Below are 19507 nucleotides of genomic sequence, written 5' to 3' on the forward strand. Positions count from 1 at the left end.
GAAGAGCGCAATATGGTAATAGTGTACGGTATAATATATTCTACTTTCAGTTTATACAAAGTAACGTTGGATTGTATTGGTTGATAAATTTGGGCGATTCTGGTCTTTATTCTGAATAGGTTGCCAACGAAAAGTTTGCCATCTTGATCGATTAATCTGCAGCTAGGCGAATAAGTTGCCAATAGTTTCGGCAATGTCGAATATCATTAAAGCATAATAATGATCAACGTCCTCCTCACAAGTATCTAAGTCTTTGCAAGGGCTTATAAATGAAATCAAGTGTGACCTAGCCTCCTACTGTTCTGCTCCGATTGAGCAAATGAAGACGGGCATATGCCATACAGTGTGCTATGAGGACAATTTTGCTCGGACAGCGGCGCTACAGCCTACTCTTATATCGATTTCCAAGTATCGGGGGATCTTTTACATGCACACTATGTGTACACGGGCCTCGGTTTTCCGTCCCACCCGAAATGTCCATACGTTGTCCCTTGCCAGACCCTCTGTCCCGCACTACTTACAAGGGAGTACCACGCCGGAAAACACCGGTGAACTTTCTCGACTAACAGAGGGATAGAACACAGACCTCAAAGTTAGCGAGCCAACCTCTTACTCACTCAGCCACCGTGGTATATTTTGATTGCCATGGCCTTTTACCCCATTTCTCTAATATGTAAAGCTATAAACCGTTATTTTTCAGTGTACCAACAATGAAATTTCTTGTAATACATAACCGACCATAAGAACTACATTAGAATGGTAAAGATACACAAATAGATGATATAAATACAAAAATAAAACAACATAATAATAAAGATGATATAAATACAGAAATATTTCTAACATGGTAGAAAATAATGCCCCGTCGTCACATTACGCGCAAGCCATTGTATACACGATTGCATCTTGGTTTTTCACCCGAAACAATCGACTTAGTAACACTTTCATCGTCAAAGCTGCAGGTGCGACCCAGTACAAGTAGATACTGGGCAAGAATAATCCGGATGGTTCTTCACGGACAACGATTCAAAGTCTATTACATAAAGTATATAAAGTTTATGTGGTTATATTATAAAGTTTATGTGGTTAATAATAAAATGTCACCTTTACAAAACACCTAACTAACCGCCACTTGTCGAAGAGCTAACCGCCAGCACCCAAGCTTGACTTCGACATATGTACGTACCAGTAAATAATAGAGACTTTTGGCAAGCGGAATTTTTCCCATCCGTATCACGTATCCGTATCGCATACGTGATGTGTTGCGTCATCGTAGTTTTAGAGTTTTGCCAGATTTTCGCGTCGCGTACGTATGCGTCGCTGAGCTGAGCTTAGTTCTATTATAGCATGATGAGAGAGAGAGAGAGAGAGAGAGAGAGAGAGAGATGGGTTTAACGTCCACTCAACACAGACTATGTCATTTCGGGATTAACGTATGGTTTAATTTTATTTCAATAATTCGCTTGCGCGTAGGGGTCTTTAGCAGTGGGAGGAAACCGAAGGACCCTGAGGAAACCCACGAGGTTGGACAGGCAAACCTACTCCTTGTCACTTACAACCAGGGCTTCGAAACCACGCCAGTTGACTCAATGCCAGGCCTCATGATACAGCGCGCACATGCTAATCATTCGGCCATCCAACCCCTCTGCATGATGACACAGAGTGTCTAGCCTACAATTTCCAAGAGGGAGCGAAGTCGCTCAACCGTCGCTGGGCTATTTGGTTTCACTAATGTCTCATTTCGGAAGGATTATACCCCTTTACCATAAAATAAAATCATTTACAGATTTGCAAGATCCCACCCCACTAAATTCATCACGTAGATCAACCAGCACGCAGACAGACAGGAAAAGTATGAAAATTCTGGGAAAAGACCATAAAAAATAACGATTAAATTCCAGTCTTTATCGTGGTTAAAATCACATCAAATAATACACCATCGTGTTCTAGGATACACATAGATTTATAAAAAAAAAAACCGCTTTGATATAACATTTCAACGTCTAAAAGTAGCAAAAAAGACAACAATGTTATACGGAACTCTCCCGTATGAAAGCTGTTCGATACGTGCTGCCGTATCCGTGTGCCATATCACGTATGAGAAATACACACACACATTGATGACGTCACATGCACAATCCATACGGAAACGCGATGCAGACCAGGAATAAAGCTTGTCAAAAGTCTCTATTCAGTAAACTACCACCCGATTAGATTTTATTACATACTTCGAGAAGGTATTTGTTGAGTAATAAAACCTTCTAGTAGTTTATCGAGGGCTAACCCAAATTGTTAAACCTAACCCTTTTAAGAGAAGTAAAAACTAAATTAGACCCAAGTTAAGTCTTTTAAAAAGGGTTAGGGTTCGGGTTAGTTATCCCCAAAATTCTCATTTATATAAAGCGGCCATTTTTGACTCCGGAAGCACCCGAACCTCGATAAACTACTAGAAGGTTTTATTTGTACCGTGCGGTAAGGACGGCCAGCCCTCGATAAACTACTAGAAGGTTTTATTACTCAACAAATACCTTCTCGAAGTATGTAATAAAATCTAATCGGGTGAAACTACAGTACATATATACTTATATCATAATTGACAATCTACAAGTAGAACGATGGGCTAGGCGCCGGCACACTAGCCTTACTTTGCCATTCCACGCAATTCACGCGTCTGAGGAAACATATCCCAGCATCCCTTATGCATCGGAATTTCACAGGGACTTGTAACATATATTCAAATGACTGCATATGGGGAGGTCTCACACTCCAGGCTAGCACCCCCCCCCCCTCCCCGAGTAAAACAGTTGGACGTTAAACCTCGTCTGCTCAAACATATCACAGCATCCCTTATGCATCGGAATTTCACAGGGACTTGTAACATATATTCAAATGACTGCATATGGTGTGAGGAGGGCACACTCCAGCAGATCAGTTGGACTTTAAACCCCGTTTCATTTCATTTTCCTACTTTTCTGCACCAATCGGACTACGCATACGCTATAGGCATACGCTATGCAGAGTGATATGACGGAAATTCTCAATGGACCTTGGCAATTCTTCATCAAATTTCAAGTGTGAAGACCATAGGGTTTTAGGGGGGGGGGGGTCCCATCTACAATACTAGACATTGTTCTTTGTCAGGCCCGTTGTTCTGCACTACCGACATGGAGAAACCACGCTGCAAAATCCAGGGGAATTTTCTTGACAAACACCAGGATCAGTGTACATTATTTTAACCCGACAATACATTTTTACGCGACATTACGACATTTTTAATATTGTGGTGTCGAGTGAAAATGTCGTATTGTCGGGTTAAAATGTCGTAATGTTGGGTTGTCGGGTTGTCGCCTTATGTCGGGCTAAATGGTGAATTTTACTTATTTTAATACCCATTTACACTAAATAGGAAATGATTTTTACCTACAAATAATTCAAACGGCTTTATTTATTTTTCTAATACATGAAAAAAATGTTTCAGAATTTAATTTGACGGAAGAAAAAAGTTAATATTTGGGACTCATTAAGTCGCATCGTTGTCATCCTTATCAGTGATTGTAGCGGCTTAGCGAAAATTCACAGCTGATCAGTGTGGTGCGAACCCTTGTCGTGGTTTCACTTGATATCTAATTTAGTTGTTGTACCTTACTTCTTAAGCACAAACGAATAGTAAGGCCAATACGCCTAATTTGTTACTAATAAGTTAGGTACGGTGCTTCATGGAATGACGGCAGCTGTGTCCAGTGGTTCAGTAAGACGTTGGTTCGTTAACTTGAAGGCTCGTGTTCGATCCCTGTGTTCGCCTAGAAAGTTCATCGATTTTCCGACGTGTTTCCCCTTGTCAGTGGTGTAGGACCAAGGGACAACGTATAGGCGTTCGGGTAGGACGTGTACACAACAGCGTGTACGTAAATGATCCCTTGCCAGATGGAATTCGATATAAGAATAGGCCATAGCGCCGCTGTCAAGGTAAACTTTCCCCTCATAGCACACTATGACATATGCCAATCTTCATAATGTCCGTCTTTGTTAATCCAGTGGGACATAATACGGCATTTCGTTTCATTTCTCCAGCAATAAGATCGTATAATAGGTACTCGTCAGAAATAAGTATCTTGATACATTTTGGCTGGATGTGAAACACGAATGGATCATTAATGAAGTGGGTGCAAGTCTACGAAGACGGTAATATAATATGTGTATCGTTTTTTGAATAAAAATCCCGATTCCGTACACTTCGTAGTTGTGTTTGTGCATTTTTCTTGGGGCAATGGTATTCGAAAAGAAAAACCACCCAATGAACATGAAACTTCGCCCGCTTGTTCTTGGGACAATTGCGCATCGGTTGACGAACTCCTATGGCCCTGATGACGTATGGTCGGTTCCTGGTTGATATATTACGTTCTTGCTTTTCAAATATCGTTTTATTTGTCTTCGCTATTGAAAGTATGTAATTAAAAAAAACACGATTTTTTATTCGTTCAAATTCATGTAAATACTTAACAAACACTTAACATATAAAAGAATTTGTTATGGTGCACGGCAGTTTCCACCAAAAAAACCATAATATCCATTTGTCGTTCGGCACTCCAATGCACCACAGCAATGTTGTACACTGCTGCAGTCTTCAAGTAGACTACTGCAGCGCCCGTTTACATGAATACCTTTCTCTCGTTTTTCAATGTTGGCAGATTCTCTGAAAAATAGAACGACATTTATTTATGGATGAATTCCTGTTGGTTATACCGTTGTATATTATGTTATTTAGAAAACAGAATTTGTATCTGAATATTGATAAAATAGTATAAATAATTATACTGAAAATACAGTCGTTGCCAGCAATCCATTCGATCATAAAATAATGACATTGAAGTCGTCTTGGGTATTGTGATCAGATTGTTATCCTGTTATCCAATCACCATAATCTTCTTAAGGACCACATCTCCACTCACACCCATTCTGATTCAAGAAATCAAATAGGACACGTAAGCATACACTCCCTCGCGCTCGACATCTACCATCATGTTTATATTTTAAAAAAAAACCCACCAACAACAAAAAATAAAAATAAAGCTCGACACATACGGTGACTAAGTTTTTATTTATTTTAATGTATTTGTTTACTTCTCGTATTTTTTTTAACCTGATAAATAAAGAATTCTTTTCAGTCACAATATTTTCTCTGTGGTACAATTTGAGTTGGCTTGATTGACAGTTCTTAGTTTCATGTTTATCAAAATATTTATGTATATACTTTACTTACTCGGAACTTCTCTTGACAATAGTATTAATGGCCTCCATGGCTTTCCTCAGATTAGAATCAACTTCATTTTCTTCTAAAATATAAACACAGAATTAAAACATTATAAAATAATGTCTCATTGGCACTCCCCTACGCCGATTTTGAGATTAAAGTACTATTTAATTTATTTAGGCTACTATTTCAGCAGTTAAGATTTTATTTGGACAGCCGCCTGTTCTAACTATTGTAGACGGGTAATTCTTTGATTTTTTTCATCCGTGATATTCTGGCCGACCGCCCACAATCTAAATTTATTTTCAGATCTGGTGAGACTATAAAAATGTGTAGAATACGGCGGTCCTATTAATCACCGACAAGAGCGTTTTTTGTCAATATCGCCTACAGTATTGCAAGAAGTGACCGACAAGGAAAGATTTGTTATAGATATGCATATTCTTCATACCACATCCATAATTTAAACTTTCATAAAATTTATAAAATCGATAAGTGAATTGTTTACAAAATGGCTAAATACCCACTGATTCAATATGGCGGCATACATTTCATAGTGCAAGCAGTTTTTAATTTGAAATAATATCTCCAGTAATATAGATCCATCTACAATTGCTTTGTGTCGGTAATTTATTTCGTATCTCCGCCCTTATCTTTGATTGCATTATGTGCATTGCTGAACGAAAGCTTGTTTGTTAAAGAGGTATTATGTAAGATTTTAAAGGACAATATTGGTGTCAATCATTATCACATTATATGATAAAACGGGTCAAACACGTTCCAAATATAATTTTAACACATAGTTCATTGCTACGACAGATTTTAAGATTTCAAGAAAGGGAAGTGCTGAAGTAACGAGTGATAGCAGATACACGGGCGAATATCTGCTCACTAATGATTTCTTCGAAGACCAAAATTTGTTTTCGGAGGCTATGAAAGGATATCTGATAATTCAAAAAAGTAACTGAATACCACTTAATAAGGGAAAACGAGAAAAATAGAAATAGTCCGTACATTCCCTTGTTTTTATTCATTCTGTACTTAATAAAAACATGGTAATGCTTTCTCTTGTCTAGAGACAGTCAGTTTTTTTTTAATTGTCGGATATCCTCCCACGGTCGCATATATAACAACTTTTGGTCATTGAAGGAATACTTAATGAGCAGAAATTCGCCCGTGTATCTGTTATCACTCGTTACTTCAGTCAGTTTGAGGCAGACCATCATTAAATTTCACCATCTTGAGACAAATTGTAGTTCGTCTATTTATAGCAATTCTCTCTGTGTCTCTTTTCTCCCCCGTTGCATGCCCATTGTTGTTGATTTTTTGGTCTAGAATGGACGAGGATGGTTTGAATTAACATTTTCCTGCCAGGTTTTGGTAAATATTCATGATTTTGAGGCGGAACGATAACATAGTTATCTGGCTGGTTACGGTGATATGTATAGCATCTAGTTACATGTTTTTAGTATGGTTCTTCAAGTTTGTGTATCTCAACATTTTGGTGGCCAGCCTCATACACATTTTAGTGCAAAGTCATGAACATTTGTTCCTCTGTCTAGTGAAAAGCATTCAGTCCAACGAAAATTTGAGGAAAAGTTGGAGCTGGGCAAAGGGGCCAGAATTAACATTGAATTCAATGGGGAAATTAATGGTGGCCTGCCTCCCGTTATATAGAAGGATAAATCGTGTTTTCCTTTTGCGTTCGTCACTTCCCTTTCTTGAAATCTCCATAACGCATCTATCGCAGCTATGATCTCTGTGTTAAAATTATATTTGGAACGTGTTTAACCAGTTCTATCACACATGTGATGATGACTGACACCAATATTGTCCTTTAACAAAGAACTGGCCGTTCCCGCTATAATATTTCAAAAATAGATAATGAAAAATGATATTGAAAATTTAATTGAAATTACTTTTTTTCGAACGAAGTTATCAACGGTTGTAGTTTTGACAAGATCTGTGCATTGGTCATTCGAGTATTAGCCTCACTTCTCCATCTTAAATCAAATCATTAAAATGACCGAAACATTCTAATCTACATAAAATCAGAGCCAATTATTAATTTATATAACATTTAAGGCCCAAAGAAAGAACTGCAATAGGCAGATTAAGCTCTTACATAATGCTCGTATAAGACATGTATTGGCGCTTACAAACCGAACTATCTTTTCAATTATCACATATTATTTAGCCTTTGGATTTTATAAATGGTATATCCGATGTAACTATAGTTCCTCTCTATTGTTATTACGCCGCTTTGTTCAGTTGCCATTAATTTTAAAGTAAGGCCGGATTTTGACAATGCGGGTCCCGATTCACATCGAGCGTGGAGGTCCCTCAACATTAAATTACATGCCAAATTTTAAAAAAAGAGAACTAAAATATACAGGATCTCCAAGATTATCTTATTTTCTATAGGACTATCGCATCTGATATAATATGGATTGCGCAAAACCTCAGATACAGTTTTAACGTCACCTGTCTTTATGTTTTCTGACATCAAACTTTAGAAGTGGGACAATGCAAAAAATTATATAAAGGGAACAAGTGTTACATGTTTATGAATGAAGCTAGGAACATACATTTAAAAATTTACACGTAACATAGCATACAGACGTCTTTCTCATTCAACACATGGGTTCCACCAGAAGTGGTCATTCTTTCTTCACAGATCACGAGGCCCATTGCAAAGCTTTCAGCCCAATTGGCTTCTAAGATAATTCCCAATAGTGATGCTATTTTTTAAAATTTAAGTAACGTGTGTTGATTTCATTAAAAAAACCCAAAAAAACAACAAAAAACCCCCCCAAAAAACAGACTTACCAGCTGATGTCAAGTACAAGGTAGCGACAATCACTAAAAATATGACACACTTCATGATGACAATATAACTAAACTCTAGATCTGAACCTTTACTGAATCTGTCTATTAATGTCTACTAGTGACACCAACACGTCTATTTATACCCTTTACACCCATGGTCGAATATAAACAATCTTCAAGTGGTTATCAACGTTTCCACGCACCTACACCATGATCGGCTGATACGAACACCTAGTCTCGAGATTCAATGGAACAACGAATGCTTAGATAACATAGTAGACCCTTAATTCTCGTTAAAATGAAATTATAGTCTGTTCAGTTAGGAACTGGTCCCCAAGTACTGTTGTTGTTCTAAGGCTCACTGAAAAAGCCCAAAGACTCATTTGATTCAAAGACCATCGACATGAACCTTGTCATATTTGTTCCTTGGGCAATTTCGCATTGATTAACAGGCTTAAGTTTGTGACAAGAGGGCTGCTATGACGTCATACTCGTTTCCTGGTAAAGAGTACGCTCGTACTTGTTAAATTAAAAGATCAGAAATTAGTTCCAGCCAAATCATATGCTTGATACCCATAACAACATTCCTTAACTCGCATATTACTTTATCCTATTAAAGAATAAAAACTGAAATCCCCGTGGAGTGTAAATTCGTTCAGTTTTCTACAAGCTCAGATAACGTTTGAAAATAAATGTTGCGGTATAATATCCAAAATTTTAGATTCTCTCAATCTCTTTCGTCATTTACTTTTTCTTTCTTTATTATACGTATTTTATATTATAAGTAAAGTTTACTCCAGAACTCTCGCGCATAAAATAGTTGTTATATTCATTAATAACATACATGTTCCCACGTATGCAATGTAAACAGTCAATGGAGCACAGCTTGTCCAATCACCCCAAGACATCGTGCACTGATCTATTTATAAACTCACAGAAGTCTCGTGCATAACATAGTTGTTTTGTACTGTAGAATATCGGAATCGCACTTTAATTGAAGACACTTAAATGATTCCTGACCTTTCAAATTAATTATCGAGTATAATAATTTTTAATAGTTCTATTTGACATTTGTCACTTATGGCGTTGAACTGCTCATATTTGTGATTTGGTTTGTCCATGTATAATATTAATGCTAGTTCTATTTGATTTTTTAACTGTATAGTGTAGAAATGCACATTTTGTTTGCGACCTAACTTCCATTTATACTGTATACATGGGTATAGGTATGGTCAGTGCATTCTAACTTTATGGAGTTGAAATCCACATTTTGTTAACGACCAACTCCCATGCGCATAATGTTATAGGTTTCGCAATACATAACAATGCTAAAAAAACACGAATTAAGACAGTATTTTTCAATGCAATTTGCCACCAAGGGATGCCCTTTGAGCTGTCAATGACCCTAAACTAACACACAGAAACATACCGGTCTTACCGTTTCATCCATGTTTCGATAAAAGTCAATACGAGCAAGCGATTTTTCAATGTGTGCACGGCGCCACTTGGCACAATTTTGGAAAGGGATAAATATTTTGAATTTCCTTGTACTTAATTTATAAATAATTAAAATTTTAAGTATTGTGAAATTAAATTATAACTGGTTGAATTAAATTATAATTAGTTAAATTAAATTATATAGTTAAATTAAAACTAATTAAATTATAACTAGCTAAATTAAAACTATTTAAATTTAAACTATTAAAATTATTACTATTCAAATTATAACTATTCAAATTATAACTATTTCTCATTGTTACCACTGTTATTTAATCAAATGAAATGGGGTTTAACGTCCTACTGTTCTGCTCCAATGTGGCTAATGAAGACGGATATAAGTCATACAGTGTGCTATGAGGGAAATTTGGCCCGGACAGCGGCGCTAAGACCTATTCTTTGGCACGTATCGTCACAAAATCAAAGTTCCAAATTAAAGTATTATATTTTATACATTTTCACCCCAAATTGTCTTATTTATATTGTTTAAACTTGTCACGAAACTGTTAGTGGGGTATGCGGGTCCGCCGCTGTCCGGCCAAATTTATACACTCTACATTGCACCACACTGATATCAGCATTGAATTTTCGCTAGGCCGCTACAATCCCTGATAAATTAAATTCTAGAAAATTTATTAGAAAAATAAATAAAGGTGTTTGAGGTATGTGTAGGTGAAAATATTTAGTATTGAGTATAAATGGCTATGTAAAATGATTAAAAGGCACAATTCTGCCCGGATCAGTAACGTCTTATGTAAACAATGCACGCGCCACTAAGTCAATGACTGACGCCTAGTGATGGGACGTCACATGTTGAAAGCAGTCTTCTTTTACAGAGCTATTAGTCGACTTTTCGCAATATCTCTGTGAACTGCGGTCGGGATGGCCTAGTGGTCTAGCGTGTCACGCTTCGATCTCTAGGTGGCTTGCGGTCGTGGTTTCAATCCCTGGTGTGAGCAAGCAACTAGGTGTGAGCGTATGCGGGTTTACTCCGGGTACTCGGATTTCCTTCCATAGGAAAGTCCCCTGCGCGTGCACTATGAAAATAAGCCAACTTGTCTGCGATATTACCCTCGGTGGAAGCGAACGTTAAACACTAACAACAACATCCTCTGCGAAACAAAATGGCATTGCGCACGTGACCACAGAAAATATAACTGTATGTTAGTATTGTGACGTCAATATTTATTAATGGGGTATCCTTACACTAAATACTGATCAATATGAGATTGGTCCAACATCGAAAGTACGAACTGTTGACATGGTGTTTAGTCTCGACCATCTAACAATACGATAATTACATGCATAGTCCCATCTGTTTAAGGTGAGCGTAGTGGTACATCATAACCAAAACACTTTGATTTTATTCAAAATATTGGCTTACGAAACTGCTCTCGTTACGCCTCGTAGATCTGGGAGCAGGTAAACCAGATTAATAGCCATCAGTTATAGGCCCAAAAGAGGATGTTCGACAGCATACAGAAATAAGCACTATTGTATTTATGTCAACGATGGAAAAATCTATGTTCAATTTTAATGCTAGATTTTATTCTTCAAATGTCTTGCATTTTGAATTTTAAAACAAAGAACATAAATATTTGATGTTGTATTTTCTAAGTTTTCAAATATGAGCGCTTAGAAGTACTGAGTGGTCAAGATATAACTTCTTAAATGAACATAACAGGAACTCAGCGACCAAACTTTTCGGGTTTCAAGATATCGCGTCTTGAATAACCATATCTGGGACTCAACGATCCAATATTAGGGTTTTAGAATGAATATAATCATTGAAACCATTTGAAAGTGAATCCAATATTCATTCCGCCGATAATATATTAACTTTTAATCTGTCCAAAAGTATTCAAATCTATCTGTCTAAAGCCTTCTCCTAGTATTTTTTTATAGCATATAATATTAACTTTTAATCGGCCAAAAGTATTCAAATCTATGTCTAAAGCCTTCTCCTAGTATTTTTCTTATAGTATTACAAATAAAATGAAATGAAATGGGGTTTACCGCCCTGCTCTGTTATGAAATGGGGTTAAACAGTGTGCTATGGGGGAAATGGAATTCTGTCAAAGGTTCGTTTACGTGTACGCCAATGTGTACACTGGACCTCGGGTTTTAGTCCCACGAGTAGACGACGTTACTTACCAGGTCCTCCGTCGTGCACCACTGGCAAGGAAACGAAATGGGGTTTAACGTCCTACTGTTCTGTCCCGACTGGGATAATAAAGACGGGCATACGTCATACAGTGTGCTATGGGGGAAATTTTGCCCGGACAGCGGCGCTACGGCCTACTCTTATATCGAATTCCAACTGCCAAGGGATCTTTTACGTGCACGCCAATATGTACATGGGACCTTGTTTTTTCGTCCCATCCGAACGACTAGACAGCTGTCCTTGTCAGGCCCTCCGTCCTGCATCACTGACAAGGGGAAACCACGCCGAAAAATCTGGATGAACTTTCTCGGCCAATGCAGGGAATGTTAAAAGGGCAGACTATGTTTTTTTCAAACTCGTAAAAGATAAATAGGTCTACTCACTCTGTCCCTTTCTTCATCACATGGTTTTTGAAGGCCAAATCCACATCTGTAAAGAAAACATTTAAACTTAAAAATATGGACCAATAGTCGGCCCTGTGTGAGCCGAGATAAACATCTGTGATTTGAAAAATCTGGTTACCACTCGTCAGGGGTAGCATATCATGGGCCGTCGAGGAAATTGTTGCCTAGTCGATCAGAATGATAACAATCGGGTGTACGTAAATTAAACACACAGAACACAAACAGTGTCCCTACAAAATCCTCCATCCATAATTATAGTACATATAAACACCTGCTTGCCAGGCCACTCATCCTTCACCACTGATAAACTGCATGGACGCAACGCCGGATTAACCATGGTGGGGGCCCTGGGGCCTGGAACATGTGGGGGCCCCTTATCACCGACCGAGGAGCTGTGCAGGCCACCTCGAGCGCTGAAGGCGCGAAGCCCCGCAAGGGTGGTCTGGGGGGATTTTCAGGCACTTGTGTCGAAGCCATTTAGAAGTACCTCCCCCAGAAAAAAATAAAATTCTGCCACAAAATTAGCGCATTCTGGCGTTATTTCAGTGGACCAATCCATGCGAGTGCTATGAAATGATGGCATTTCTAGAGGAGGCGGCTGGAGCCCATTGAGCCCGTTAAATCCGCCACTGTAAGTGAGCAGAGCTACATCAAACCTAATTTTGAAGTCGCTCAGTGATAAATAACGGGGTCACTTGATTCGGAATCCTATTATATCCCCCACGATGATTTGATGAGTGGAGTCCGTAACGTTACGACCAAGCCGGACTCGATTTTTGACGAACGTCGAAAATATGAGGCGGCATCACCGGATTACACCGAATTCTCGGATGTCGATCGCGACACATCATGGATTGAGGGGGCCCCAGGGACTTCCGATGGAGGGCCCTCGGAGCATCGGAAGTCCCTGGGGCCCCGTCATTAGATCACCGGCCGTTGGAGTCCTCGGTCCGATCATGCTCGAGGCGCGCAACTGAGATTTTTGTGGGGGGCCCTCTAATGTGGGCCCCATGGCGCCCCGTGGTTAATCCGGCGTTGCATGGACGATACCATCCCACCGTTCAAAGTTATTTGTAAAATTCGACAATTTTTCCTAGTTCCAAACACGTGCGTACAGCTCAGATGACCACACAAGATGGAAACAGATAAAGCAACTTACCAACGGCATAGCCAAGAGAACAAGAAGAGCCTTCATGGTGGAGCTTGAGTTATTATCGTCTGTCTTCCGAGTCAGTTTATATATCAGAACTCCAGACCCCGCACTATATATAGGAAATGCGAACACACTTAACTCGAAAATTGATAATAAAATACAAAATTGAATATCTTTTCAACTGATTGTTTGCAGGAATTCAATCGTTCCGATCCGGTAATCAAGAATTGAAATTCAGTGGACACAATGAATACTATCTAATCTTACAGCTGTGTTTAAATTTGTCTGGAGAAAAGCTGATTTTGTAAGCAACTAATGCCCTGAATGGTATTTGACGGTTTCTACCTTTTTGACAGATTTTGATTACATAAGTTAGATTATTTTTGGTGTATTTTCTCATTTTATTTTGAGTAAGGCCTGTGTCCTTACAGGCCCGGGACTGTAGAGTCAAACTTTTTTTTCTCCAAAGGGTTAATCTGATATGTTATTTTGTTTAATGATACCTGCACAAACTATATGGGGCGGAAGTCAGTTTGTTTACTAATCTTAAAGGGCGCTAAAGCTGTTGCTAGTGGAATACAAAATCAGTTATATCTTAACATTGGCTCTATATGTCGACCTAATGATACACACTTCAAACTTTATTAAATCGAAAGATTTTGTAGATAATTATTTTTACATATTAAGCGGGAGGGGGGGGGGGGGCAAAATGTCGTGCTTAGAGCCAGTCCCCGGGCCAATTTTTACACTAAGAAAGACATGTTTTTTCTATGGGAGGGTATCGCTGCCAATTAAGAAAATACGATTGTACCAGAAAACTATTTACATATTTACAAACAGAAATGAACGTGCTTTTCACTAATATGTAACATGATACCTGGAATTTCGTATTTGGACATTGCACATCCCCCACACCCACCCCCCGTAATCATGGTAAAGTACCATCCAAAGTGTCAAGGTAAGTAAATTTTTATTGTGTACTAGGCTGATTTCCTGTTATAGTGTCGTGAATATCCTTGTTCTGGCTTATAGAACAGTATTTTCCCACAAAACATTTGTCATTTAGCACTTAAGATATGACGTTTTACATTTAACTCTTGCCTTAGAGGTATTTTGATCATTATCGGTATTAGGACTTTGTACATTGTACATATAATCAATGTAAACGACATTGTCACAGAGCATTTAATATTGGTAGCGATACCCTTCCATATTTTTCATGGTTCTACATTGGGATGGCATACCCAAATGTCCCTTAAACAAATTTAACACGCGTTGTTACACGTTATGCGAAAATTGCAGGAAATCGTCATGAAAAGGTCAGATTAATACTTCTACTACTACTAATAATAATAATATCAGGATTTATATAGCGTATGATTACTAAATATTTAGTTCCTAATGCCCTTTCAAGTATTTGCTTGTTGGTCATATAAAACTATTTGGTATACATATTACAGATTTGTCACAAATTTTGCGCACCAGAGAGGTGTAGATATAAAGGAAATTTATTCTCCGATTTCCATGTATACCCAAATCATTGTTAACACACTGTGTCGACAGTGGAATACAAAACTGGTTATTTTATATCTGTTTATGGCTTTGTCTTTGTCTTCGTGCTAAATAGCAAGATAACTATGACTTAATCTGATTTCCATGCTTGTTTCCATTGCTTGTAACTTTTATAACAGAATATTTGGTGATGTGTGTGAAATAGCTTTAACGTCCGCTTTCACCGAGGTAATATCGCAGACATTTTTTGATACGGTTTATTTGTTTTTATACCAGATATCAGCAAATATTCGAAAGTCAAATAACAACATGTCTAAAAAATCGACTATTTGCAAGCTAACTTTGCAGCCACAAGAGCGGCAGATTGACTTTATGGAAAAGAACCCCTGTGTGTTCGCCAGTAAGTAAACATCCGCTTGGGCACGCATGTGCACATTGTCTTTGCGCGAGAAAATACGCTGCGGAAAAGTCGCCCATCGAGAAGACGGTCCCATTATTTTTGCATTAGACATTTCGCCGGCGCAAACGCGTATATGGCAACGCCCTCACAAGGCGATATTGTACCTGAATCGTCTAATGTTAAACTCATTTTTGCCCGGTCTAGCCATTACCCAAACGTTTGATTACCCGTTGGACCATACCCTTAATGCAGCTCTTTCGATGGTATCACCGGTTTAGCGAATACCGTCCAAGCCTCCCCCCCCCCCGTCCTGCACCAATGACAAAGGGAAACCCGCTGAACTTGCTCACCCTCCTATTGACGGGACCGGCTGCTATTTTGAATGGCTAGTGCTATTCAATGGAAAAAGCTTTGTTTGAAATGTTTCCATTCTACCGAGAACACTATTTACACTAAAAAGTATCGAATCTCGACAGATGCAATATCAGTTGAGTCAGTGAGGTACTTTTCGATTGAAGCCGACTATCTTCCGATTTATGCTAGCGTGAATCACGCCATAGCCCAATCAAGGGGCAAGAATATCCAGACACCCCATCATTTGTAACGACATTGCTTATATTCTGTAGAAAGGTATATCATTGTATACTCTGAAGCATTTATAAGCCTTTTAAGCCCCTAAATTTACTTGTGAGAGTATACTGTCGTCATCTCGGTATGTCCATCTTTCCGAGAACGATCTACATGTTATAAGTTTTGTGTTTTGTTTTTCAAACCCGTTGAGATTGACCACCTTGTCCAGAGATCTCATGTTATTTTCTCAAACTTGCAGGAATTATTTCACTATTCTGAAGTAGAAAACGTCAATTTTAAAGCTAGATTTTATTCTTCAAATGTCATGCATTTTGAATTTTAAAACAAAGGACAGAATCATCTGAAAACTCATTTATTTTATTGTTTAATATTTTGAATAAATAACATTCGTTCTACAACATGGAAACGAATAATTAATTAGCTTTGCTGGTTCATCAACGTTTATGTTCTCGTCTCGCATCTACCGTTCAAAAAATTGTTACATCTCAGATTTAATTGATTTCCTTCTTCGTCTTCTTCGCAGCAATCCTGGAACATGTTACATTTATCGCCATTTTCTGAACAACGTCCATGCATGTCTTCCAGCCAGTGATATCCCAACATTTTTCTCTTCTCAAGAGATTGTCTGAAACGATGGAATTTTAAGAAATTCAATATTTTATTATATTAACGGGTTAAGAAGATCTGTAGATAGTTGCAAATCTGTTGTGAGCCATACAGTGTGCTATGAGGGGAATTTTGCCCGGACAGCGGCGCTACGGCCAACTCATATCTAATTCCAACTGCCAAGGGATCTTTTACGTGCACGCCAATGTGTACACGGGACCTCTGTTTTTTTTGTCCCACCCGAACTTCTAGACAGCTGCCCTTGTCAGGCCCTCCGTCCTGCACCACTGACAAGGGGAAATCACTTTGGAAAATCTTAAGGAACTTCCTAGTCGAACACTGGGATCCAATCCCGGACCTCCTGGATAGTGAGCCTGTAAATATCAGGAATTGTTATAAAACTGTTGGAATAGTTTTACTCTCGGCCGTCTCAGTCATACCATATTTTTTATTTGACTATTACCAAGAGAAAATAACTCTAGTTTACCGAGAGGAGGACCAAGATGCAAGACACCCAGGGAAAACCACGCCGGAAAATCCCAATGTAATTTCTCATCCTCCTCGGGACCGGCTGCTACGGCTGCTATTTTAAATAGCTAGCGTTATTCAGTGGGAAAGGCTTCGTTTGAATTGTTCCCATTCTACCGAGAACAAGGGGAACCACGTTGCAAAATCCCGGGGAACTTTTAGCAAGAGAATAACTCTAGTTTACCGGAAGGAGGACCAAGATACAAGTAACCCTGAACGATTGTCTATTATCATAACATGCCTAAAGGGTCTGATTATTGACACATTTCTCTCCCACATGATTCTGCATTTGATACTGTGTATACGCTGACATATTGTTCCATGAAATCTCAAGTGCCAATAAAGGGGAGGTTTAAAAGGCAGCCATATTGGTTTTTTGAACTCGTAAAAGATAAATAGGTCTACCTACTCTGCTTCTCTCTTCATCACGTGGTTTTTGAAGGCCATGGCAGATTTAACGAAGTCCAAATCTACATCTGTAAAGAAAACATCTGAACTTAAAAGTGTGGACGCAATAGTCGGCTGTGTAAGTCGAGATGAACGTCTGGTTACCACTCGCCAGGGGTAGTTTCTCATGGGCCGACGAAGAAATTGTTGCTGGGTGTACGTAAATTAAACACACAGAACACAAACAGTGTCCCTACAAAATCCCCCATCCATAATTATAGTACATATAAGTACCTACTCCAACAGATCGTGCCGATTCTCTTTTTATCTAAGCATACAATAGTTCAACAGAACACAAGAATGAAAAGTGTGTTTTGGGAATTTATATTTTGTTTTCTTATCAACATACCAAACTCTACTTTCTCAATAATTTCAACCATTCAAATATTTATAAAAATGTCTCAATATTATCCATTTTATGTTTTATAGTTATGCAATAATGCATGTATGTATGTATATATACTGTATATATTTATACTTTGTACATGTATCTAATCGGATCGGAGAGGGAGGTTACACATAGGCATAACCTCTTAACCAATTCAAATGCAGATATCTACTGATGATATATACTGTGTATATAAAAAAAACATGAGTTAAATACGAATTCATCGCCTGTTCTAACTTTGGAATGGCACACCCTTTAAATTAAATATTTATAATCAGTTCTATTTCATTGTTCGGATTTATATAACATTAATTATTTAAATGGGGAGAAATTGTGCCCGGACAACGACGCTGTGGCCTAATCTTATTTCGAATTCCAACTGAAAAGGTTTCTTTTACGTACACGGAAACGCGGTTCCTTGCCAACCCACTCGGCCTTAACTAATAAACTGCATATAGTTTTTCCTAGTTCTAAACACGTGCGTAAAATAGCGCATAATATTGATTAACAATTTAAAACGATCAATACATTATAAAACTATAACATTGTTCAAAATACGCGTGGAAACAAATTCGGCACAGCTAGTTCCAACAGTAGGATGTTAGACCCAATTTCCTATTAAACATAATTTTAGGAAGCGGAAATCTGTTTCAGCTCAGATGACCACACAAGATGGAAACAGATAAAACAACTTACCAACGGCATAAGCCGCGACGATGGTGATAACCAAGAGAACAAGAACAGCCTTCATGATGGAGCTTGAGTTATTATCGTCTGTCTTCCGAGTCGGTTGATGTCAGAACTCCAAACTCCGCACTATATATAGGAGATGCGAACACACTTAACTCGAAAATTGATAATAAAATACAAAATTGAATATCTTTAGGACAAATGAATTGCCCATTTATCCAATTGTTTTCAATAGATTCATATTTGATATTGTAGATTTTTAGAGCGTGTGGGATGTTTCTGATAATATAATGACAACGTTTATTTATGTGTGCTGTTGTTGTTTGTGACAAAGTGACTGGACTGCAAAAAAAAAGAAATACAACCGGCCCTTCTTTTTAAACCACATACCATTTGGTTTAAAGAATGCTCCAATTACTTTTCAGCTGATTGTTTGCAGGAATTCAATCTTTCAGATCCGGTTGTCAAGAATTGAAATTCAGTGGACTGAATGGACACTATCCGATTTTACAACTGTGTTAAACTTTGGAGAAAAGCTGATTTTGTAAGCGACTAATACCCCGAATGGTATTTGTCGGTTTTTCACCATTTTGACAGATTTAGATTACTCAAGACATGTCGTAAGTTAGAGATTATTTTTGGTGTATTCTTTCATTTTATTTTGAGTGAAGCCTGTATCCTTACAGGCCCGGGACTGTACAGTCAAGCACCCTTTTTTTTCAAAGGGGTTAATCTGATGTGTTATTTTGTTTAGCACAAACTATATGGAGCGGAATTTAGTTTGTTTACTAATCTTAATGTCGCTAAAACTGTAGGTAGTGGAATATAAAATCAGTTATATCTCATCATTGGCTCTATATGTCGACCTAATGATACACACTTCGAACATAATTGAATCGAAAAATTTACTGGTTATCAAAATCAAAGAGATATAATAATTATAAGTTAAAGTTTTAAGAGTGTAATAGTCGACCCAACCAAACTCACGACAATATAAATGCATTTCTTAAACACAATTGATTATACCATCTTCTTGAAAACCGTACT

General features: G+C 38.1%; 2 long non-coding RNA genes across 2 annotated transcripts; both read right to left on the reverse strand.

The window, feature by feature from the left end:
* Positions 1-4451: 4451 nt before the first annotated feature.
* On the reverse strand, positions 4452-8239 carry LOC126811445 (uncharacterized). Its single transcript, XR_007675598.2, has 3 exons — positions 8081-8239; positions 5261-5333; positions 4452-4693 (listed from the first exon to the last, which is right to left on the reverse strand). It is a non-coding gene; the product is annotated as an uncharacterized LOC126811445 (long non-coding RNA).
* Positions 8240-16137: 7898 nt separating this feature from the next.
* LOC126823475 (uncharacterized) lies at positions 16138-18624 on the reverse strand. Its single transcript, XR_007681175.2, has 3 exons — positions 18467-18624; positions 17345-17411; positions 16138-16426 (listed from the first exon to the last, which is right to left on the reverse strand). It is a non-coding gene; the product is annotated as an uncharacterized LOC126823475 (long non-coding RNA).
* Positions 18625-19507: the final 883 nt, after the last annotated feature.

Source organism: Patella vulgata, chromosome 1 (assembly GCF_932274485.2).
Source record: "Patella vulgata chromosome 1, xgPatVulg1.2, whole genome shotgun sequence".
Classification (NCBI taxonomy): Eukaryota; Metazoa; Mollusca; class Gastropoda; family Patellidae; genus Patella; species Patella vulgata.